This window comes from Nomascus leucogenys, chromosome 9, assembly GCF_006542625.1.
Source record: "Nomascus leucogenys isolate Asia chromosome 9, Asia_NLE_v1, whole genome shotgun sequence".
NCBI lineage: Eukaryota > Metazoa > Chordata > Mammalia > Primates > Hylobatidae > Nomascus > Nomascus leucogenys.
Window position 1 is genome coordinate 1,354,966 of NC_044389.1, and position 25,452 is coordinate 1,380,417.

The following is a 25,452-nucleotide window of genomic DNA, read 5'->3' on the forward strand; positions in this document are numbered from 1 at the left end:
GCCACCATCAGTTTGAAGTCAGGTAATGTGAAGCCTCCAGCTTTGTTCTTTTTGCTTAGGATTGTCTTGGTCCTTTGGGCTCTGATATGGTTTGGCTGTGTCCTCACCCAAATCTCATCTTGAATTCTCACATGTTGTGGGAGGTAATTGAATCATGGGGGTAGATCTTTTACATTCTGTACTCGTGATAGTGAATAAGTCTCACGAGATTGGATGGTTTTATAAGGGGGAGTTCCCTGCACAAACTCTCTCCTCTGGTCCCGCGCCATGTGAGACATGTCTTCTACCTTCTGCTGTGATTGTGAGGCCTCCCCAGCCACGTGGAACTTTGAAGTCCATTAAACCTCTTTCTTTTGTAAATTGCCCAGTCTCAGGTATGTCTTTATCAGCAACATGAAAACTGACCAATACAGGCTTTTTTTTTTTGGTTCCATGTGAATTTTGGTTTCATAGAATTTTCTAGTTCTGTGAAGAATGTCTTCGGTAGTTTATTAGTGAATAGCATTGCATCTGTACATTTCTTTGGGCAGTATGTCTTTTTTTTTTTTTTTTTTTGAGAGGGAGTCTCACTCTGTCCCCCAGGCTGGAGTGCAGTGGTGCTATCTCAGCTCACTGCAAGCTCCACCTCCCAGGTTCATGTCATTCTCCTGCCTCAGCCTCCTGAGTAGCTGGGACTACAGGTGCCCGCCACCACACCCGGCTAATTTTTTTGTATTTTTAGTAGAGACAGGGTTTCACTGTGTTAGGCAGGATGGTCTCGATCTCCTGACCTCGTGATCCGCCCACCTCAGCCTCCCGATTCTTCCTATCCGTGACAATGGAATGTTTTTCCATTTGTTTGTGTCATCTCTGGTTCTCTTGAGCAGTATTTTGTAATTCTCATTAGAGAGCATGAATGATCTAATTTCTCTGCATTCTAACCAAAATTTTGTGTTGTCATTATTTTTATTACACATTTTGACTGGAGCATAGTAATATTTCATTGTGATTTTGATTCACATTTCCCTAGTGGCTAATAACATTAGCTATCTCAAATATCTTTTCATGTACTTATTTGCAATGTGCATTTTTTTGGTGAATTGTCTCCTGATTGTTTCTTGCTCATTTTCTTATTGGACTATTCAAGTTGTAAGATTTTAAAAATATATTCTAGATACTAATCTTTTGTTGGATATATGGTTTACAAATATTTTGTACTCCATATACCTCCTATCTTCATCCCTTTAGCAGACTCTTTCACAGAGCAAAGGTTTTGAATTTGAATTGAGTCTGTTAAAAAAAACATGGATTATGCTTTCAGTGTCACAGCTAAGAATTATTTGCCTAGCCCTAGAGCCCAACGATTATCTTGTACCTATTTTCTGAGTTTTACAGTTTTACATTTTACATGTAAGTTGGTGATCTGTTTTGTGTTAATTTTTATATAAGGTGTGATATTCTTTTTAAAATGCAATTACTGATATGTTACAGCTTTAGTCTACCACTTCAGTATTTTTTTTCTAGTTGTTTTTCTTTCAATGTCTTCTTTTTTCCATATCCTTGTGGGTTACTTGTTCATCTTTTTTTAACTCCAGTTTTACTTATTGATACTGTTTTTGAATGCATCTCTTTGTATAACTTGTATATAGGTCTCTCTCTAAATATATATTATATATATATTATTGTATACAGCTTGTGCTCTATGTATGTGTGTGCATGTGTGTATGTATTTTACCAGTTTCAGTGAAGTATAGAACACTTATCTCCCTTTTTTTCCTTTACTATATCCCATTTAAAATACAATTATCTTAAATATTTATTTTACACACATTTAGAACCTTTAAAGACATTATAATCTTTGCTTCAAGAGTAATATAATTGAGAAAACTCAAGAGGAGAGAAAAAGCTATTGTATTTGCCATATTTTTACTTACCACTTTTTTTCTTTCTTCCTGATTTTCTGGGGTTTCATATTTTATCGTTTTATTTCTATTTAGAGACATTTAGCTATTCTTTTAGGATAGACTTTTTTAAGGTAAATATTACTAGCTATCCTTTATAAAAGAATACCTTTACTTTTTTTCCAAAAGGACATATTCACAGCATATAGGATTTTGAATTGGCAGGTCTTTTATTTCAGTACTTGAAAATACAATTCCACTTCTTGTATCTACAACAATTTGAGGCAAGATCCACTGTCACTTGATTTATTTTTCTCTGATAGCTAATGTGTCATTTTTTGGCTACTTTCAAGTATTTTTGTTGGTTTTATTTTCAGAAGTTTAATTATTATGTGTCTTAGATGAATTTGGGAGGTTTATCCTATTGGGAGTTTGTTCAGTTTCTTGAAATTATAAATTTATTTATCTTAACAATTTGAAAAATTTCTCTTCATTTTTTAAAGTACTTTTTCAGCCCCATCTTCCGTTTTGTCTCCATCTGTGACTCAAATGACATGAGTGTTATGTCTTTTATTATAGTCCCACAGATTACTGAGGCTCTGTTAATTTTTAAATTTTAGTCTGTTTTTGTTGTGATATCCAGACTATGTAATTTTTATTGTTTAATCATCTAGGTCACTGATTCTTTTTTTTGTGTGTAGCCTCCATTCTGCTTTTTGGTTCATCTACTGAGTTTTTATTTCAAGATTATATTTTTCAGATCTAATTATTCATTTGGCCCTCCTTTATAACTTTCATTTTTTTCTTTAGTGTTTTCATTTCTTTGCTGAGTATCTTTGTTGCAAGTGTGTTTATAATTGCTAATTGAAGCATTTATATAATCACTGCTGTAAAATTTTTATATTTCTGTCATCTCAGTGTTGATATCTATTGACTTTCATTCAGTTTGAGATGTTTCTGTTCCTTTTTGGGGGGATGTATCCATTCCCTTAAGCATTTATTCTTTCAGTTACAAATAATCCAATTATACTCTTAAAGTTATTTTAAAATGTAGAATAAAGTCATTATAGACTATTATCTCCCTGTTGTACTGTCAATCAGTGGGTCTTATTCATTCTTTTTAACTATTTTGTTTTGTACCCATTAACCATCCCCACCTTCCCACTAGGTCCCTACTATCTTTCCCAGCCTCTGATAACCATCCTTCAACTCTCTATGTTCATGAGTTTAGTTGTTTTGATTTTTAGATCCTACCAATAAGTGAGAACATGTGATAATATTCTTTCTGTGTCTGGCTTATTTTTCTTAATATAATAATCTCCACTTCCATCAATGTTGCTGCAAATGATTGGATCTTATTCTTTTTTATGGCTATATAATACTCCATTGTGTATATGTACCACATTTTTTATCCCTTCATCTGATAATGACAGCTTAGGTTGCCACCAAATATTAACTATTGTAAACCATGCTGCAACAAAGTGGAAAGCAGATATCTCTTTAATATACTGATTTCCTTTCTTTTGCATATATTCCCAGCAGAATGATTGCTAGATTGTATAGTAGCTCCATTTTTAGTTCTTTGAAAAACCTCCAAACTGTTTCCCATAGTGGTTGTACCAATTTACATTCCAACAATACATGGGGGTTCCCTTTTTTCCACATCATTGCCAGCATTTATTATTGCCCATCTTTTGGATATAAACCATTTTAACTGGGGTCAGATGATATTTCATTGCAGTTTTGATTTGCATTTCTCTAATGATCAATGATGTTGAGCACCTTTTCATATGCCTGTTTGCCATTTGTAGATCGTTTTCTGAGAAATGTCTATTCAAACCTTTTCCCCAATTTTTTTCTCAGATTATTAGATTTTTTTCCCATGTAATTGTTTGAGCCCCTTATATATGCTGGTTATGTATCCTTTGTCAGATGCGTAGTTTGCAAATATTTTCCTCCATCCTGTGGGTTGTCTCCCCACTTTGTTGACTGTATCCTTGCTGTTCCAGGGCGTTTTAACTTGATGTGATCCCATTTGTTCATTTTTGCTTTGGCTGCCTGTGTTTGTCGGGTATTCCTGAAGAAATGTTTTTGAAGAACATCCAAAAAGCATCCAGGTCAATGTCCTGGATATTTTCCCCCAATGTTTTCTTGTAGTAGTTTCATGGTTTGAGGTCTTAGATTTAAGTTTTTATTCAATTTTGGTTTGATTTTTGTATATGTTTGGGTTTGATTTTTGTCTGTCTAGTTTTATTCTTCATATGGATGTCCAGTTTTTCCAGCACCATTTATTTAAGAGATTTAAGAGAGTCTTTTCTTGGGCATATGTTCTTGGCACCTTTGTCAAAAATGAGTTCACTATAGGTGTGTGGATTTGTTTCTGCGTTCTATATTCTGTTCCATTAGTCTGCTTTTATACCAGTACCATGCTGTTTTGGTTGCAAAAGCTCTGTAGTATAATGTAAAGTCAGGGAATGTGACTCCTTCAATTTTATTCTTTTTGTTTGAGATAGCCTTGGGTAGTCTGGATTTGTGTGGCTAATGTAAATATAATTGCTTTTTTGATTTTTTATATTGTTAACTGTTGCCATATAGAAATGCTACTGATTTTTGTATGTTAATTTTGTGCCCTGCAACTTTACTAATTTTTTTATCAGTTCTAATAGTTTTTTATTGCATCATTAGGTTTTTCCAAATACATGATTATATCATCTGCAAACAAGAATAATTGAACATTTTTCTTTCAAATTTGGGTGTTGTTTATATCTTTCTCTTGTCTGATTGCTCATACTAGGGCTTCCAGTGCTATGTTGAATAACAGTGGTGACAACTGCAGATCTTAGAAGAAAGGCTTTTGAATTTTTCCCATTCAGTATGATATTATGTGGTTTTTATTATGTTGAAGTATATCCCCATTTTTTAAGGGATTTTATCATGAAGGGGTGTTGGATTTTATTCATTGCTTTTTTAGCATCAATGAAATAATCATATGGTTTTTATTCTTCATTCTGTTGATGTGATGTATCACATTGATTGATTTCTATTTGTTGAACCATCCTTGTATCACAGGGAGTAAATCTTACTTGGTCATAATGAATGACCTTTCTAATGTTTTGCTGAATTCAGTTTGCTACTATTTGGTTGAGGATTTTTGCATTAAGATTTATCAAAACTATTGGCCTGTAGTTTCATTTTTTTTCTTTATTTTGATTTTTATTTTAAGTTCTGGGGTATATGTGCAAGATGTACAGGTTTGTTACATAGGTAAACGTGTGCCATTACTGGTTTGCTGCACCTAACAACCCATCACCTAGGTATTAAGCCCACCATTCATTGGCTAATTTTACTAATGCAATCCCTTCTCTCATCCCATCCCCCAACAGGCCCCAGTGTGTGTTGTTCCCCTCCCTGTGTCCATGTGTTCCCATTGTTCAGCTCCCACTTATAAGTGAGAACATGCTGTGTTTGGTTTTCTATTCTCATGTCAGTTTGCTGAAGTTTTCCTTTTCCTGATGTGTCTCTGTCTTGTTTTGGTATCAGGGTAACACAGGCCTCATAATGAGTTTGGAAGTATTCTCTCCTCCTCTATTTTCTGGAATACTTTGAGTAGCATTGGTATTAGTTATTCTTCAAACGTTTGGTACAATTCAATGGTGAAGCCATCAGGTCCCAGGCTTTCCTTTACTGGGAGATTTTTTTTTACTGCAGCTGAGATCCCATTACTTGCTATTTGTCTACTTAGGTTTTGAATTTCTTCATGGTTCAATATTAGTAGGTTGTGTGTGTCCAGGAATTTGTCAGTTTCTTCTAGATTTTCCAGTATATTGGCATATAGTTGCTCATACTAACCACTAATGATCTTTTGAATTTTTGTAGTATCAGTTGTAATGTCTCCTTTATCATTTTCAATTTTATTTATTTGGATCATCCCTCTTTTTCTTAGTCTGGCTAAGGGTTTGTCAATTTTGTTTAACTTTTCAAAAAAGTATTTTTTAAATTTTAATTTGATTTATTTCTGCTGTGATCTTTATTATTTCTTTTACTAATTTGGGGTTTGGTTTGCTCTTGCTTTTCTAATTCTTTAATATGAATCATTGGATTGTTCATTTGAAATTTTTCCTTATTTTTAATGTTGACACTAATAGTTACAAACTTCCCTGTTAGTGCTGCTTTTGTTGTATTCCATAGGTTGTTAGATTGTGTTTCTATTATCATTTTCTTCATAATGTTTTTAAATTTTAAATTTCTTTATTGACCCACTGGTCACTCAGGAGCATGTTACTTAATTTCTATGTGTTTGTATAGTTTCCAAAATCCTTCTTGTTATTAATTTCTAGTTTTATTCCATTGTGGTCAGAGAAGATGTTTGATATTATTTCAATTTTTGTATGTTTTAAGACTTGTTTTGTGACCTAACAGGTAGTCTATCTGTTAGAATGATCCACGTGCTGAGGAAAAGCATGAGGAATGAAATGTTCTGTAAATAATCTATTAGATCCATTTGGTCTACAGTGCAGATTAAGTCTGATGTTTCTTTGTTGATTTTCTATCTGGAAGATCTGTCCAGTGCTGAAAGTGGGGTGTTGAAGTCTCCAGCTACTATTGTTTTTGGTCCTGTCTCTCTATTTAGCTCTAATACTATTTTCTTTATATATGTAGGTGCTCCAGTGTTGGGTGCATATATATTTAAAATTGTTATATCTTCTTACTCAGTTATCCCCTTTATTATTATATTGTGACCTTTTTTGTCTCTTACAGTTTTTATCTTGAAAATTATTTTGTCTGCTATAAATATAGTGACTTCTGCTCTTGTTCAGTTTCCGTTGTCATGAAATCTTTTTTTGATTGCTCTATTTTCAGTTTAGTGTGTCATTATAGGTGAAGTGTGTTTTTTGTAGGCAACAGATCAATAAGCCTTGTTTTTCTTCTATTCAGCCAGTCTATGCCTTTGATTGGAGAGTTAAGTCCATTTATATTCAATATTATTATTGATAAGTAGAGACTTACTTCTGCCATTTTGTTACTTGTATTCTGGTTGTTTTATACATTTTTTACTTTTTTATTTCTTTCCTCTAGTGAACATAATTTTTCTCTGGGGATATAATTTAGTTTCTTGCTTTTTATTTTTTGTGTCTCTATTGTATGTTTTTTGGTTTGAGGGTACTGTGAGGCTTGCAAATACTACCTTATAATCCATTTTGTTAACCTGATAACAACTTAGCACTGTTTGCTTAAAGAAACAAAGAAACAAGCCAAAAAAAAAAAAAAACCTAACAAGAATTCTATACCTTAATTTCATCCCTTTGCTTTTTAACTGTTTGTTGTTTCTATTTACATTTTACTCTACTGACCATGTCTTGCAAATTTGTTACAATTATTATTTTCAATTGGTTCATCATTTAGTCTGTCTACTTAGGATAAGGATAAAACTACAGTTCCAATGTTATAATATTGTGTGTTTTCCTGTGTACTTGCTATTAACAGTAAATTTCGTACCTTCAGGTGATTACTTACTGCTCATTAATGTCCTTTTCTTTCTGATGGAAGTCCTCCCTTTACCATTTCTTGTTGAAAAGGTGTGGTGTTGATGAAAACTCTCAGCTTTTGTTTGTGTGGAAAAGTCTTTATTTCTCCTTCATGTTTGAGGGATATTTTTGCCAGATATACTCTTCTAGGATAACAGTTTTTTCCTTCAGCACTTCAAGTATGTCATGCCACTGTCTCTTGGCCTATAAGATTTCCACTGAAAAGTCTGGTGCCAGATGTATGGGATTTCCATTGTATGTTATTTGTTACTTTCCTCCTGCTGCCTTTAGGACGCATTCTTTATCCTTGACTTTGGGTGTCTTATTATTAAATGCCTTGAGTGGTCTTCATTGGATTAAATATGCTGGTATTCTATAACCTTCTTGTACTTGAATGTTGGTATCTTTCTTTAGGCTTGGTACATCCTCTGTTATTATCCCTTTGAATAAATTTTCCATCCCTCTCTCCTTCTCCACCTCCTCTCTGAGGCCAATAGCTCTTAGATTTGCCCTTCTGAGGCTGTTTTCTAGATCCAGTAGGTGTGCTTCATTGTTTTTTATTTTTTTCTTTTGTTTCCTATTACTATTCATATTCAAATAGTCTTTCTTGAAGTTCACTAATCCTGTCTTCTGCTCAATCAATTCTGCTATCAAAAGACTCTGGAGCATTCTTCAGTATACCAATTACATTTTTCAGCTCCAGAATTTCTGATTGATTCTTTTTAATTATTTGGATTCTTATATTAAATTTATCTGATAGAATTCTGAATTCCTTCTCTTCGTTACATTGAATTTCTTTGAGTTTCCTCAATACAGCTATTTTTAATTCTCTTTCAGAAAGGTGACATATCTCTATTTCTCCAGGATTGGTCTCTGGTGCCTCCTTAAGTTCATTTGGTGAAGTTAGATTTTTCTGGATGGTGTTGATGCTAGTACATGTTCTTTGATGTCTGGGCACTGAAGAGTTAGGTATTTATTGTAGTCATCACTGTCTGCACTTATTTGTAGCCATCCTTCATAGGAAGGCTTTCCAGATATTTGAAAGCACTTGCGTGTTGTATTCTAAGCTGTATTTGCTTCAGGGGGCACCCAAGCCCAGTCATGCTGTGGCTTCTTCAGACTCATAGAGGTACTGTGTTGGTAGTGTTGGACAAGATCTGGGAGAATTCTCTGGATTACCAGGCAGAGACTCTTATTCTCTTCCTTTACTTTCTCACAAACAAATAGAGTCTCTCTCTCTCTGTTCTGAGGACTTAATGCTGAGAGTAGAGTAACACAGCCCTCTGTGGTGAGATTTGTGGGAACTCAAGTTCAGACTGCTGGGATAAGTGATTCCCCTGGCTAGGGCTGGTTTAAATACTCGCACTATGGGTGGGCATCAGCTGAGATTGGTCTGATTTTCCTTTCTTTCTAACAGGACAGCACTGAGTTCAATGCCTCACAACTGCTGTGTTCTCTCTCCCTCCTCAGTGTCCAGAGACATTCTTTGCACCATGCTGCTGCTACTGGGGGTGGGAGAGGGGTGGTGTCAGAGATTCAGGACTGTTTTCTCTATCTCTTCAGTGGCTCTTTCTGTGATATAACTTTCTATGACACCATTCTTGCATATGAAGCTGGGGATGCCACCTTGTTACCACCAGCTAGAGGTAGAAATCCATCTTCCCTGCTGGCTGCTGCAATCACATGAAGGGGAGTGGGGTCTCCTCCTTACTGCCAGGTGGAGGTAGGAGTTCCTACTCACCATAAAGCCTGCGCTAACAGTGTGGTTGGGGTGACCTCTTTACTGTTAGTGGTGAAAATATTAACTCTCCACCTGGCCTGTGCTGTCAGCCCCCTTTCAGAAAGAGGTGAGAGATTCTCTTTGCTGCTGAGTGAAGGTAGAAGCTCATGTCAGTTGTGTCAACTAACACGGGGAATGGGGTTGCTGGCTCACTATTGGCCAGTAGCAATGTATGTCCTGGCTTTCTACTTGGCTTTCTCTGAGAATCTTCTATTGGGGTTAAAGCACCTTGTCACAGCCTCTAAATTGTAGATGTGTAACCTCCCCACGCAACCTTTAGCAGTGTAGGTAGTGATAGGGGTGGGCTCATGTTTTTTTTTTCTGTGGCATCAGGCCGTAATAGTGAGGTTATTGACTAAAAGTTTGTGGCCTTGATTGCCTGCCCTTTCTCTAGAGAAAGCAGGGATTTTTGTCTTCTTGTCTTTGCCTGTTGGTGTTTCTGGGCTGCCAGTTTTTTTGACTCCAAGTTTGGGATATATGAATCAAAAATAAATCCTAGAGAATTCACCAAGGTGTTGTGTCTTGGGCCTTGTGGTCCATAGCCAGTCTACCTTCTTCTGCTTATGTGCAGGAGTCTTCTTATGTTGGTTTTATATATGATCAAAGGGGTTTTAGCTTTTCATAGCATTATCTCCAATATCTGTAACGGTACCTGGCACAAAACAACTACTAATCTTGTTACAGTTAGTTAAATACAGCTTTTTGTTAACTGAATGATATAATTGATTAATTATACAATTATATAATTTGTTAGTTGACTGGTATTATGTTATAATATTTATAAAATATTAATTAGTCTTGAGGACAAAATACATCAGCTTCACTAAGTTATAAAGAAATCCCTACACTATACATCCTTACCTAGTGAATCATTGGTTTCCAAGAGGAAAATAAACAAATAATGCATCAAATCCATCTGTGAGACTTCAGTGAAAGTTAAAAATGTAAACAATGTGTTGAAAATAGTTCTTGTACTTTGTGTCATTTTTTCTTTTTCCTTCTTAGGTTTTCTCTCTCTTTTTTTTTTGAGATGGAGTCTCTCTCTGTTGCCCAGGCTGGAGTGCAGTGGCATGATCTTGGCTCACTGCAACCTCCATCTCCCAGGGTCAAGTGATTCTGCTGCTTTAGCTTCCTAAGTAGCTGGGATTACAGGCACATGCCACCATACCCAGCTAATTTTTGTATTTTTGTTTTTAGTAGAGACAGGGTTTCACCATGTTGGCCAGGCTGGTCTTGAACTCCTGAGCTCAAGTGATCTGCCTGCCTTGACTTCCCAAAATGCTGGGACTACAGGCGTGAGCCACCGCACCTGGCCTCCTCCTCAGTTTTACACACTGTGGTAGACACATCTGTATATGCTGATGATGTCTCACATTCAGTGTATGCCAATGATTTTCTGCTTCACATTCTTTCCCAAGGTTTGGAAGTACACGTAAAATATGTAGTCCAAGAGCAAACCATAATGAAGAATGAAATGGTGAATGAATGAAACATCCACAAACTTCTCAAAGATACAACTCTAGGGTGCATATTCACTGTTCTGGAGGGAACCCAGTGGATGAGTTTTCACAGAAATGGTCAACTTGATAACATACTTCCTTCATTCCATCCTTCCTTCCTTCCTTCTTTGCTCCCTTTTTTTTTTTTTTTTTTTTTTTTTGTTGTTGTTGCCTAGGCTGGAGTGCAATGGCACGATCTCGGCTCACTGCAATCTCTGCCTCCTGGGTTCAAGCGATTCCCCTGCCTCATCCTCCCGAGTAGCTGGGACTACAGGAACACGCCACCACGCCTGGCTAATTTTGTATTTTTAGTAGAGACGGGGTTTCTCTATGTTGGTCAGGCTGGTCTTGAACTCCTGACCTCAGGTGATCCACCTGCCTCGGCTTCTCAAAGTGCTGAGATTACAGGCATGAGCCACCGTGCCTGGCCGATAACATATTCTTTAAATGCTTTAAGTGCTTTTGCTTTTTCCCTTTCTTCCTCTCTCTGCTCCCTTAATGTTACTTCTTAAAATCGCATCGCAAATAAGCCACCTGTAGTCAAATCTTTGTCTCAGACTTTGTTTTGAGAAATCAAAATGCTTAGATACAATCATCTTATTTATATATTTTATTTCACATATGAAGTATTTGTAAACCAAAATATTTCTGTTTATCTTCAGTGATAATGTCATTCATACTAGGACAGCTTCAGGTGTGGTAGCTGTAACAGTTTGTATGAGAAATAATTATATGGCCAAATATCTTGAATATGTTTTCATCATGCATTTTGCTAAAGCATAAAGAACATGAGTTCTAGGTAAATATTGTAGTGACAGTCTTTTCTGTACTTTCTTGCCATTTGAATTCCTGTCAATAAATGTGACAGCAAGGATAAAATTCATAAAACAATTTAGCCACAGTTTCTGATGTGACAGAAGAAATGATGTGTAAGTTACCTTTATGTCCACAAAAACCAGCAAAGTGTCTGGCAGAAACACTGATGCTTAATAAGTGTCTGCTATTGGATATTTTAAATCATGTTTACTAGGTGGCAGCATTAATAGAGATTTAAATCACATCCGAGTTAATCATTTCATCTGTCTTGCATGTCGTAGTTCATTAAGTGATTATAATACTCATTCTGCAGTTCTTATGTATCCTTTTTTTCTCTGAATTTAAAAGCCTTTGTTTCCACTAATAATTATTAATATATTATGGGCAGCAAATATAGCAACCTTAATAGAACTAATAATAAATATTTATGCCCCTTTTATGTCACCCATTCTCTACTCAATGATAGCCAGAATTTTAGTTCATCTAAAAGGTCTGACTTGTGAATTAACAATTCAGATTTTCTTCCCTGGATGATCCACATCCCTGGTTACCATGATTTTTGGGGGCAAAATTTCTCAATTTTCTATTTATACTTTTCAGTGGTCATGTAAGAAGCAAGACTCACCCCAATGAATACTTTGCGTTCCAGAATACTCAGCCTTGTCCCGTTATCAAACTGTAATTTATGCCCTCATACTGAGTAAATTATTTATTCCAGTGAAATAACTCATTTATTTGCCTACCAGCCTGTTAACATGGAAAGATATAGCAACTGCAGCTTTATGTTTAGTGAAAAACAGCATGTCATCTCATGGTATTATCTCCCACCAGGAGCCAGAAACTTGAAGCCTAAGGGCATTAAGTTGTGGAGACAAAAAGCATATATTAGCCACATATGTCAATGGAAATCTTTCTGAGAAGGGCAATTTCTTGGAATTCCAGCAACCAGGAACACAGCATCATATGATGTCTCTTCGTTCCAAGTATAGGTTACATTTTGCAGAATAATGGCTAAATACCAGTGTCATTTCCTAGCTCTTAAGCTGAGACTTCAAGGATCCATTTCCATAATCTATCAGGAGAATCTCACCCTTTAAGTTAAGATGTGCAATCAAGGCAAAAAGTATCATGTAATGAATAATATTTCCTGTCTGTAGCAAGGAGACATTTTAAATATCAATTTTAAAGTGGCTACTGAATATGTTCAGGAACACCAAATTTCCAGTGCTAATGAATTGCCTGGTGCAGCAAACTGTGATAGAATGCCAAAATGTATCTCAATATTAGTTGCACATAGTAAAAATATCAACATGATGCCACAGGGATAAAGAAAATTGCAGGAGTATGTCATAAGAATGAGATGTACAAGACTTCCATATTAATTTCTCAAGCATGCCTGTGAATATTAGGGATCTGTATATTTCTCTTGGCAGAAAAACTGTGATACCATCAATTATTAATACAAATGGAACAAACTATTGCCATTTATTAGGAGAAAATATATACTGTAAACTAAAAGCTGAAACAGGACTAGATAATATATCCTGAGAATAGGATCCAGAAGTTGCATTACTCACCTATCAGACGGCAACAAAGATCCCAATGCTACTGATAATCGTGGGTCCTAAGAACCCCTGAAAACCTGAATTTACTAACATTTTCATATGTGGTAGATGGGAATGGGGTTATATGGAAGACGACACCCTGGATTATGCAACTGGCAAGTATTTAAAATGTATGGGAGAAATGGTAATAGACTTATATGTTTGACTTAGGTACATGGAAAAAAATTAGATGACAATGCAGAACATTGGAAAGTGACTGTAGAGATAGACAAAATTTCTCTAGCTACTGTTTTCTTGACACATTTTCCAAATATGAGAAAGCAGAAAGTGGATGAACTTTTGTGTGAAGTACTCTGACAGAAGCCTGCTTCTAGAGGGCATAGACAATATCAGAGCTTTTGTTATTTTCACAGGGTGGAGCCAGAGAAATTGGAGTCTCTAGAGGTTGGGATTCTAATGTGAAGAGATGTGTGGATAAATGACCTCAACACATGTATGAAAATGGGAGTTTTATTTATTTGCTCAGGTATGATGAGACCAAAAGACCAGGAGACAACTGCTGAAGGTTATTATAACTCCAGATCCAAAGGGAAAGGGACACGTGACACTATCGGCGAGACACATGGAGAAGCAGCAAGGTTGGTCAGGAGGAAGATGATGGACTGTGCTGAAAATGCAGGCAAGAGCTTTTATTGTGGTTTTTGCAGGAAGAAATGGGCAAGGTAGTGTAAGCAGGCTTAGAATTGGCTAGTTGGAGCAATTTTGGCAGGCTCCATTGTGTAAGAGCTCTTCCTAGTTGTCTGGAATCTGGCTCTGGGGTAATTAGGGCAAGGAAATCATGGCCCAGACTGTGAGAGCATGATTTTAAAATGTGGTTGGGGATATGGGTTCTGGGTTAGTTTAGTTTGCCTATGAAAAGCATGTTTGCATGTGAGTTCTTTGTATCTTTGGGAATTGATAAATCTTGGGAGAAGCAGTCTGTCCAGGATCAGCAAGACCTTAATATGTGAAAACATTAAAAATACAAAAGATTTACAAAGCATAATTAGTATGACTCACAGTTGGTTTTCCCTTTTTTTTGCCATTATTTGAAATATAAGGTGGGATTCTAAGAATCTAAGTAGATAACCTTCTTACTTTCAATTAATAGTTGCTTTTAATAGAAGATTAAATGAAATAGAAGTGTTGACTAATTAATTAATAAACTGGAAGACAAGAAAGTCAAAAAAATCCAGAATCCTTATAGAGAAAAATTCCATAGCTTGTTTAGAACAGAGTGTAAGAGCTTATATAAGATACAATGAGAAAATTTAATATATGTTAATTAAGTTCTAAAATGAGAAAAGAGGAAAATAATATGACAGAAGAAATATGGAAAGTCACCAAGAATTCTCCAAAGCCGAAGAAAGTTACTAAAGTACAGATATGAGAACTTCAATAAATCTTAGTTGGAATAGGCACAAAGTAAACCACACTAAGGCATATCAGGATAAACACAACCAACAACTTAAAGCAAAAGCAGCAGCCAGAAAAAAAAATCATTTCCTTCAAAGCAACAATAATAATGACAAACTATTTTTTTGTTTGTTTGTTTTTGAGAGAGTTTTGCTCTTGTTGCCCAGGCTGGCATGCACTGGCGTGATCTCAGCTTGCTGCAACCTCCACCTCCCAAGTTCAAGCATTTCTTCTGCTTCAGCCTCCCGAGTAGCTGGGACTACAGGCACCCACCACCACACCGGGCTAATTTGGTATTTTTAGTAGAGACAGGGTTTCACCATGTTAGTCATACTGATCTTGAACTCCTGACCTTAGGTGATCCACCTACCTTGACCTCCCAAAGTACTGGGATTACAGGCGTGAGCCGCCACGCCCGGCCACAACAAATAAATTTTTAATAGCAATAATGGAAGCTCAAAATTAATGGAACAAGATCTTTAAAGGGCTTGGAGAAAAAATTGACAACAAAAACAAAGAATTCATTGCTAATACACCAATACTAAAAGAAATACTAAAATGATTCTTTGAAAAAAAGAAAAAGTATTTTAGATAAACCCATCAAGTATCCAAAAGGTTAAATATGTGGACAAAATTGAGTAAATATCAATTCAAAAGAATAGTGATAATTATAATAAGATAATGAATGGCTTTGGCTTTAAATATTTACATATGATTAAAATGCAAAGTAATGACACAAGAGAAAGCATTAAGAATTCTAAGGTTACAGAAAAATCAAGGAGTTGTTGAAATAATGATTTCTATTAGGTTCTAATTATTCAGGAATATGTGATGCAATATCTAGTTTAACTTCTGGACTAAAAAAGGTACAGGAATGTTTAATCAACATATTAATAGAGGAAGGAAATAAATATATTTGATTAAATCAAAAGAGGAAACGAAGAGACAAAATACATATATAGCAGATGTATCAAATAGAAAACAAATAGATAAGAGATATAACCACAATATTGAACTCATTTCAAATGGAAATAGACAAAATAAGAGAAATATTGCTAAACTGGTTAAGTCTAACTACTATGCTCTAAAACATTAGACGTTAGGGATTTGACTGAATTAAACACTCAATAACAACCATTTGTGTTACAAAAATAACGAAAATGAAACTATAAACAAACCAGGAATAGGCACTTCATTCATGTGAATAGGATTATGTACAAAAATTATTCAGAAATCATTATTCTTGATGAATTAAAGCACTTCCCTAAAGATAGGGAATGAGGAAAGGCTGTGATTGTCTTCCTTTCACATTTCAATGGACAGCCTTGTCAGAACAATATGATGGTGAAAATATTAAATTTATAATGACTAGAATGTAAGAAAATAAATTGGCATTATTCACGGAAGGTTGATGGTGTGTGTAGTAATCCAAAAAATTTTATGGATAAACTGTTAGAGATAAATAAATTTTCATTATAGCATGATTAAAATTAGAAATGTAGTATATCCGAAAAAAAATTGAAAATTACAATTGGTATAACTTATACTTGCACCAATAAGCATAAACAGCTAGGAATAAATTTAATAAGTGATCAGTGAGACCTCTCTATTAAAAAACACAAAAGAAGTACTACCTAATAGAGGGCTACATCATGTTCATTGTTTGGAAGATTCAACTTTTTTTGAGAGATGGTCTTGTTCTGTTGCCCCGGCTGAAGTGCAGAGGCACTGTCATGGCTCACAGCAGCCTCACCCTTCTGGGCTCAAGTTATCCTCCCACCCTGGCCTCCCAAGTAACTAGGACTATAGGTGTGTGCCACCATACCCAGCTATTTTTTTTTTTTTTGGTAGAGACAGGATCTCACTATATTGCCCAGGCTGGTCTCAAATTCCTGGCCTCCCACCTTGGCCTCACAGAGTGCTGGGATTATAGGCATGAGCCACCAAACCCAGCAGGATTCAACATTTTAAATGTATTGCTGCTTCCAAAATCCTTCCATGCATTTAATCACTTACAAGTAGATTCATAGCATGTGTTCTTTGGCTGGAAATGACAAATGGATATTAAAAATCATATGGAAACTTAAAGGCAAGAATAGTTATGACAATAATAAAGAAGAATGAATCTGCAGGCATTACAATACGGGTACAAGATTTTTAAAGCTATAGTTGTTAATATAATGTGGTGGTAACGCAAACTAGACATGCTACCAAATGGAACGTAGTAATATCCAGAAACATACCCTTTAAATACAGTCAGTTTATGACAGAGGTGATACAGAAGTACAAAGGAGATAGCATGATATTTTCAATTAATGATGCTGTGGAAATTTGATATTTAAATGGAAGTACAATGGAGGTTTTATATATGTATGTGTGTGTACATAGATAAATGCCTCTTTTACAGTCACACCATACACAAAAATCAACTTAGGATGAACTATAGATCTAAATATAAAGTGTAAATCTGCCATTCTTTGAAGATAACACAGACACACTTCATGACATTGAGGGAGACAACAATTTCTTAAATACTATAAAAAGTACTTACCTAAAAGTGAAAAAATGATAAACTGGAAAATATTGAGTTTTTTTCCCTTAAAACAAACCATTACGTGGGTGAATAAAGAACTATTATGTGGGAGAAGATATTTTCAATGTATACATATAAAAAAAGACAGATAATATAGGATAGGTAGACTTATAGACAGACAGCAAAACAGACAGATACATACTACCTAGGGAGACAGATTCCTATATGTAAAAAATATTCCCTGGAGATAATTTTGTCCCTACTTTTTCACACAGTCTTTCCTGATGTGGTCTATATGATTAATAACATCTTCTTTTCTTTGATTTTTCCCATCATTAAATGGCAGCACACTAAAAAAAAAATGTAGAGACAGACAAGCCAATAGAAACACGAACAAAAATGTAATCAGGCACTTCACAAAAGGAAATCCCTAACTGGCCAATAATAAATGAAGTTTCTCAACATTTTCAGTGGGGGAAATGATATGTGCCTCTCCCCAAGAAAACTAAAACCAGTCAATAGGCAGAGTATATTAAAACTGTGAATTCATTTCTTAAGATCAGTGGAATCCTTTATTACAGAGCAATAAATTGCCCTTTGGTGACTACTAAATGATAGTGGGTTTATGCAGAAGCTAATTTAGATAATTAATTCTACCACGTAAGTGTTAGATACACACATTTTTGGCACAGCAATAGACAAATACATATTAGTCTGTAAAATTCATTTTATAACCCATCTTAATCAAGTTCTGTGTGCTACTATAAGATGCAATAGCATTAGAGCAGATTTAGTCATCTGAGAACCAATTTTTTATGTGATTAAACAACCTTAAAACTCCCAGAGCATTTTAATAATCAAGAATGTTTTTTAAAACATTAGCATAATAAAAATGATCTTAGTGAAAAATACTAATAATATGTGAATGTAATGGATGCAAGACGCTGTTCTAAGAGCTTTCTATGTATTAATTTATTTAATACAATCATACTATGAAGTTGGTCACATTACATTTTCTGTTTTACAGATAACAGTGTTGAGGCAGAGAAGTTTCATAATCTGCCCAAGATCATTGCATTTACAAGTGATGAACCCACTGCACAAATTTTGGCAATATGTTTTACATTAATTAGCATTTACTATCTGCATTTTAGAGTTAATTCTGTCTTATTGCTCTGTATTTATTTTCTCATCTTATTTCATTTGCAATCTGTTCACTAATATATCATGAATTTTGAATATTAATAATTATATTAACAATGGTAGTTTAAATTTTGGCTCACTGAAAAGGAAATTGGAAATGACTTTGTGTAACTTCTTGTATTTTTGAATATTTTATACCTTCACTAAAGTAATGCAAATTCCATAAGCAGTAGAATAACAGCTCACAAATCTTTCTGCTACACATACAACAAAGAGAATTTATTAAAGTATCATTTTACCGTTGCCAAATAAAAGCTGTTTGTAACAGGTTCACGTAGTCTCATTAATTTTTAGACTCCAGTGGGAATAAAATTTGCAGATCATTCAATTTTTACTTCTTTTCTCTGAAATCTCTCTAAATTGTTGTTTCTTTTGAAAAGTAATAATATTATTTTACATTTTCACATAATATTTACAAAAATGCTACATTTTATAGCTATTCTCTCGATATGCCTGAATTTTAACCAAGAAAATAGTTTCTGAAGATTTCATTACCTCAAAAATATTTGACAGGCTTGCTCTTTGTGATAAGTAGACTGATGAAGATGATGATAATTTTATTAACCAAAACTATTTTTTTTTTTTTGCAGATGACAGAAACTTCATTGGCTTTGGCAAAGCAGAAATTTATTAGCTTACAAGGTAAATGGGGGAATTAAGTAACCAAATTTTGGGAAGAGTAAGGATGCAGCTAAGCCTTAGCATCAACGGGACAAGAATTTCAGACACCATAGGAATCTACCTCTATCTTTCATCTACCTATGTCTTTGATATTGTTTAGAAATCTCTAATTCTGGCATGTGTTTTCCACATGTTAAGGATCATATAACTAAGAACTCTCAGACCTCATGACTCACAGCATTTGCTACTTTGGAAGCACCTCATTTCAGTTTTAAAATACTCAGAAAATCTATATGATGTTCCTACCTGGGTCTGCTGCTCAGCTTTGGGCAATGAACTCATGTAATGACATCATGTGTTAACATGGGAGAGCCCATGAGAACCATAGGACTGGAATGATATAATAAGGAATGTCTAGGCTGGGCACAGTGGCTCACGCCTGTAATCCCAGCACTTTGGGAGGCCAAGGCGAGCAGATCACCTGAGGTCAGGAGTTGCAGACCAGCCTGACCAACATGGCAAAACCCCGTCTCTACTAAAAATACAAAAAATTAGCCGGGCGTGGTGGCTCATGCCTGTAATCCTAGCTACTTGGGAGGCTGAGGCAGGAGAATCACTTGAACCTGGGAGGCAGAGGTTGCGGTGAGACGAGATTGTGCCATTGCAACACGAGTGACAACAAGCCTGGGCAACTAGAGCGAAACTCTGTCTCAATTAAAAAAAAGTGTCTGCAAAGATGAGAACTGCACTTCCCAATACAAGAATAGGGTCACTGGGCTGACAAAGCAATGATTTTCTATTGTGAATTAACATTGATGACAGTAATGGTGGTAACAGAGCAACATTTAGTTCATGTTATTGTGATTGTTATTGAGAAAAATACCCTGGAAGAATTTGTTCCTAACTACCTCAAGGTAGTTAAAACCTAGTGGGAGGCAAAAATATATGAAAATATTACATAATGTCTCCATATTTTTTAGTGCAAGAATATTGATTTAAATACGTGGAATAAAATAACCATGGAGACATTCCCAAATAAGGTTAAAATTCAAAGAAATTATATTAAGTGAAAAAAGTTCAAGTTTTTAAAAATCCTATACCATGATTTTATTTTTATTAACTTTTGGTTAATACTTTGTGGATAAATATTGAGATATTATGCTAATATTCTCTTCTCTCTCATACATCTACCCACCATTCATAGAATCCACTAATCCACTGATGACTCCCATCTCTATTTACTACCACTATGGTGACTGCCAAATAGTAATTATATCATCCTTCCTACATTTTTTCCTACATTTGCTACTTTCTTTTTCACTAAGAAAAGTAGTATGTATAAAATATATACACACATATATACACATATACACAAAAACATTTAGTCTAATGGATTTCTGTTTTATTCATTGGGTTCTAGTCTGACACTCTCATTGCTTATTTGAATGTTAACACTGTTCTAAATTTAGCCAATAAGAGCCATGTCAAGCTGGCTCCTGTATTCTCTTCATGTTCCATTACTCTTTGAGCATTGCCTTATTTTTTGACTCAATACAATCTGCAAGCTTATCTTGTACTTTTCTTGTCCCCATTTTGAAATTAGCCATTTCTGCAAGGCCGCCTGCTCCTTTTAGTAGAGGATGGTATTTAGATAACAATACCCAGAAACTAGATGTGCTCAGTGCTTCTATGCCCTCCCAGTAGACAGAACTGAGAAATATGTACAAATAGCTAGATATGCAGATATACAGTTTGATTCTTACTACTCTTGGGTGTTGTATTTGTGAATCCACTTCCTTGCTAAAATTTATTTGAAACCCCCAAATCAGTACTCATGATGCTTTTGCTTTATTCATGGACATGCTCAAAGTGACAAAAAATTTGAGACACCCCATGAAGGTGTTTCCAGTTGAGATCAACTAAGGCAATTTTCTCCCTTCTTGTTTCCATACTATAAACAAGTGTCCCCTTTGTGATCTGTTTAGTGCTACATTTTTCATATCTTGATTTTTTGGTGATTTTGCTATTTAAAATGGACCCCAGGGTAGTGCTGAAGTGCTGTCTAATGTTCCTCAACACAAGAAGCCTGTGATATGACATACAGAGAAAACGTGTTAGATAAACTCCATTGAGGTACGAGCTACAGTGCTGTTGTTGATATGAATCAACAATATATATTCAATAAAGTGTCTTTAAGCAGAAGGACACCGAAAACAAGGTTATGTAATGATCAGTTGACAAAAATGTGACCAGAGCCTCGCAGGAACCTAACTCTATATTTTCCCTAAAAACAATGGTTTTAGTTTCTGCTAATTCCATATTCACAGCAATTTTTATAGAACATAATACTTCAAATAATAAAAGTCTATTATGTATAGACTTTTATACACATACATATATAACCATTTCTATTTATCGGTGTGTATTCGTGTCTGTGTATGTATACATAAAGCTCATGAGTTCATATCAATATTTATAATTTCGATGGAACACATTGGGGTTCTTTTCAACCATCTTCCTTTGCCATAATTATGAATCTATTCTCAGACAACAATAAGCCTGATTCCCACACCATCAATATACTTACAATAAGTACAAAGTACAATAAGTATACATTGTGAATACTTATGTATACTCAAATATTTTGGCATCTCTTTGGCCATATCCTTCACAGGCCCCATCTTGTCCATGCAGCTGTCTGCTTCCTTGGCTTCAGAGCATTGCCTCCAAGTCCTGTACAGCACAACTTTCCCCTCAGCATCCAACCTTATGCTGTACTGGGATATTGCGTTGCCCCTCTCCCCTCACTACCTGTGCTGGGCTTTGAGGCTGACACACCTATAAACCCCAGGAGTGGCGGGAAGGTAAGAAGGAAAAGGGTGACGTTAAAAAAAATGATTGAAAAGGAGATAAGATGACAAGAACATGCAGTGAATATTTATGGCATGTTTACCTCTAAGGGAACATAATTTTGCAAAGTTTCTGTTACAAACAACAAATATATTTAATCTGTCCGTTATAAAGATACTAACATATATGAAAATTTGGACGCAATGTCAAAAGGTAGAGTGTATATTGAAGGGTAAAAATATAGAATGCAGGCAATTGTACACATATGCTAGTTAAGCTCCCTATAAGTGCTATATATAGAGGACTGTGGTGACACATGAGGCAACCGCCAGACCTAAGACTTAGTTGCTTACTTCAGTGGATCATAAAATGTTAATCAAATGTTGATTTTTAGTAATTATTTGAAATTCATATTAAAATATTTATCTGAGTAAAGTCTCCCAGATAGATATTAAAGCCAACAAAAACACTACCTAGAACATATATTGTGCATGAGAGAAAACTGTACATGTGTAATACATAAACCTGCCAAACATGTGAATTAGGTAGCAGACTTTACAAAACTGCTGCAAATTAGAGGTGGCTAATACTTTAACATATATTTAATTGCTTTATATTGTATTAATAAATAGTGAAAAAAAGAAATTTTAAAATAACCTATCTTGTTTCTTACATTATTTAAAACTATTATTACAAATCAGGTAACATAAGTGCTAGAAGTCCAATTTATATGTGTGTTTCTAATTGTCTTCATTAATTAAATGTTTGAAATCAAATGCATATATACAGCCAAATCCAGAGATTCTTAGAAAATTAAAAGCTTAGTGATCTAGTAATTTGGATAGATAAATCAATTGCATAGAAAGGAAAATGAAGCCTTAAGGCAATTCTTGAAAAAATGCAAAGCAAACAAGCAAATGAATGCCTTTTTATTCACACAGGTGTGTGTTTGTGTTTGTGTGTGTGTGTGTGTGTGTGTGAGAGATTGATGTTACCTCCTTGATCTTTTTTATTTTTCAAGGCCTTGGCTAAGTATAAACCAGCACATGTATACATGCCTTATTTTTTATAGTAGAAATACACCTACATTTTCATGAATCATTCAAAATGTTGAGACACAAGAAAGAAATTGTGAAAAAGAGTGATAATACACTGGGTTCATTAAATGAAATTCTGGGCATTTATTTCAAAATGGCATTGAGATCAAGTGCATATTCTGTCATAATTTGAAATTTTTTATTTAGCATGTCATAATTTTAAAAATAATGTGACATATTAGTATTCATATTTTCTCAGGATATATGAGCTATAGTGAAAAATTAAACTTGGAGTTAAAAAATTATTTGGAAAAAATAAAGCACTTAGTGAAAGATTAATTCATTCATACAAAACACCTAAAATCTCAGCATATTTTCAAATAATTCTACTCTACATAATGCTAGAAGAAAGTGACATCATTTTAAGGATATGGAAAAATCTTTACCTTTCATAGTTAGAATACATTGAGTTTCTGTTCTTCGGAAAAACTTCTCATATTTAGCATACTGGTAGTACTAGTGTTAATATTAACAGAAATTATAAAAGTAACAGAAATTAATGAGCACTTACCATGTTCTAAGCACTTTGCTAAGTACTTTATATTATTACCTCATTTGATCCTCATGATAATATTAAATGGATCTTATAACTGCTCCTATTTTACAGATGAAGCAATTGGAACAGCAGGGTTAAACTGACTTGTCCAACATGCTAGTATGTGGTGGAAGTCTGGTTTCAAACCCATTAGATAGGACTCAAGAGTCTGTGTAGGATGCCATTCTGCCATTCCTTCTCTTCATATCATTGAAATGTATGATGAATTATAATCATTTAAAGTAAACATGTAACCCACTTTATATCACACATATTTTCTTAAAATGTTAAATAGCTTAATTTTTTCACAAACTATGTTACATTTTTGATACACTAGGAATGCAGGATAGCTAATGAAGCAATGATAAAGTCTCTCTGAAAAGAGTAGATTTTTCCTTTATGAGTTATACTTTTTATTTTTGAGTTGATATCTAGAGGATCTGTTTAAAGCAAAACACATCAAAGATCATGATAAAACTCAGAAGATAGTCATATCAATATAGTAATAGCTACTCAGAGCCGTCATTGTTTAAAAGAGAATGAAAAGAGTGATGCACTTAGCTCATGTTGGTGCTTTAGCTGGACTTGAAATGCAATAGAACAACAAAGCTTTATTACTAAAGATTTGAGGCTATCTGAAAAAATCCTGGGAAATATTTAAAATGTCAAGATTTTTTGATCATAAAGACATTACTGTTTTACTCTACAAAAAAGAAATAATAATTTAGAGTGTAAACAAAGTTTTCCAAGGTCATGTAGAGTGTCTATTGCCCTCCATAATTCTGCACACTAACCTACTACACGCTATTATTTTCCTATTATCAACTTATAAAGTTGGGCAATTGTGTCCAAACTATTACCTACCCTCACCTCTGATAGTTTCTACAGTCATTTGGTAGGAACCCCACAGCTTTTAACAGGCAAGACATTCTTTGAAAAATATCAGTTTTACATTTTCTTCTTAGACAAGTACTTAAAAAGTAAAAAGAAGGAAACCTACTGAAGGCTGGAAATTTTATATGTTTATATATTTGGTTTTTATAAAACATAAATTATTTCATAGGTTTAAAAAAGCCCTGAATCTCAGAGAGATTACATAGCTTTGCCAGTGTCGTACACCTAAATAAGAAGGAAGGAGAAGTCTTCTAGCTTCAGAACCCAAGCTTCCTTCAATGAACTGCAAACTGCCAATAAACTACTGAAGGATCTCCGTAAGTAGATTTTCTCTTGCATTATATATTATATGTCTAATGGCTGATTGGCGGGTAGAACAATGTAGGGAAGTTGCAAACATTCCACAGAAGGTTGTCAGACTATCAGTAGTTTTGAGGGGCAGAGTAAGGAAAACATAGGGCTTTGTAGGTACAAAAGCAGGATTTCCTAAGTATAGACATAGCTGTAGGGAGTTGCTTCCACTGTCTACAGGATTCAGTTCAACTTTGAGCTGGCTGACTTACGTATATGAAAATATTTATTCACCAACATGAGCATGCTATGCCTTCTTTCCTCTGTGAGTTATCCTTTGTGTTTTTATTCTATAATTAGAAATGATTTTTTTTCCTGGAAGAATCATTTGACAAAAGCTTTTCTTTATATATATTTATGAACTAACCTAGAGAGAAGTATTTCTAAAAATGCATCAAAAACTAATAACACCTACTACAAATCATATGTGTCAAGGGGTAGGCACAACTTCTTATGGATAAGTAAAGAAATACATGGAATAGGCCCGATGCGGTGGCTCCTGCCTGTAATCCCAACACTTTGGGAGGCCAACGTGGGCGGATTACGAATTCAGGAGATTGAGACCATCCTGGCTAACACAGTGAAATCCCATCTCTACTAAAAATACAAAAAATTAGCCAGGCATGGTGGCACGCACCTTTAGTCCCCACTACTTGGGAGGCTGAGGCAGGAGAATCGCTTGAACCCGGGAGGCAGGGGTTGCAGTGAGCAGAGATCGCACCACTGCACTGTAGCCTGGGTGACAGAGCGAGACTCCATCTCAAAAAAGAAGAAAAAATACATGGAATAATCACACTGTTAAGTTTTCTAATTTGCAATGGATATAAAATACATGAGGATATAAAATG

At 34.9% G+C, this 25,452-nt stretch overlaps 1 long non-coding RNA gene across 1 annotated transcript in view; it reads left to right on the plus strand.

Annotated features, from left to right (window-relative positions):
* LOC115836622 overlaps positions 1 to 24,564 on the plus strand; it is a 66,205-nt gene extending 41,641 nt beyond the window's left edge. The window contains exons 4-6 of the long non-coding RNA XR_004031624.1: positions 13,592 to 13,703; positions 18,847 to 18,898; positions 24,423 to 24,564. This is a non-coding gene — a long non-coding RNA (uncharacterized LOC115836622). The remainder of the gene's footprint in view (positions 1 to 13,591; positions 13,704 to 18,846; positions 18,899 to 24,422) is intronic.
* Positions 24,565 to 25,452: the final 888 nt, after the last annotated feature.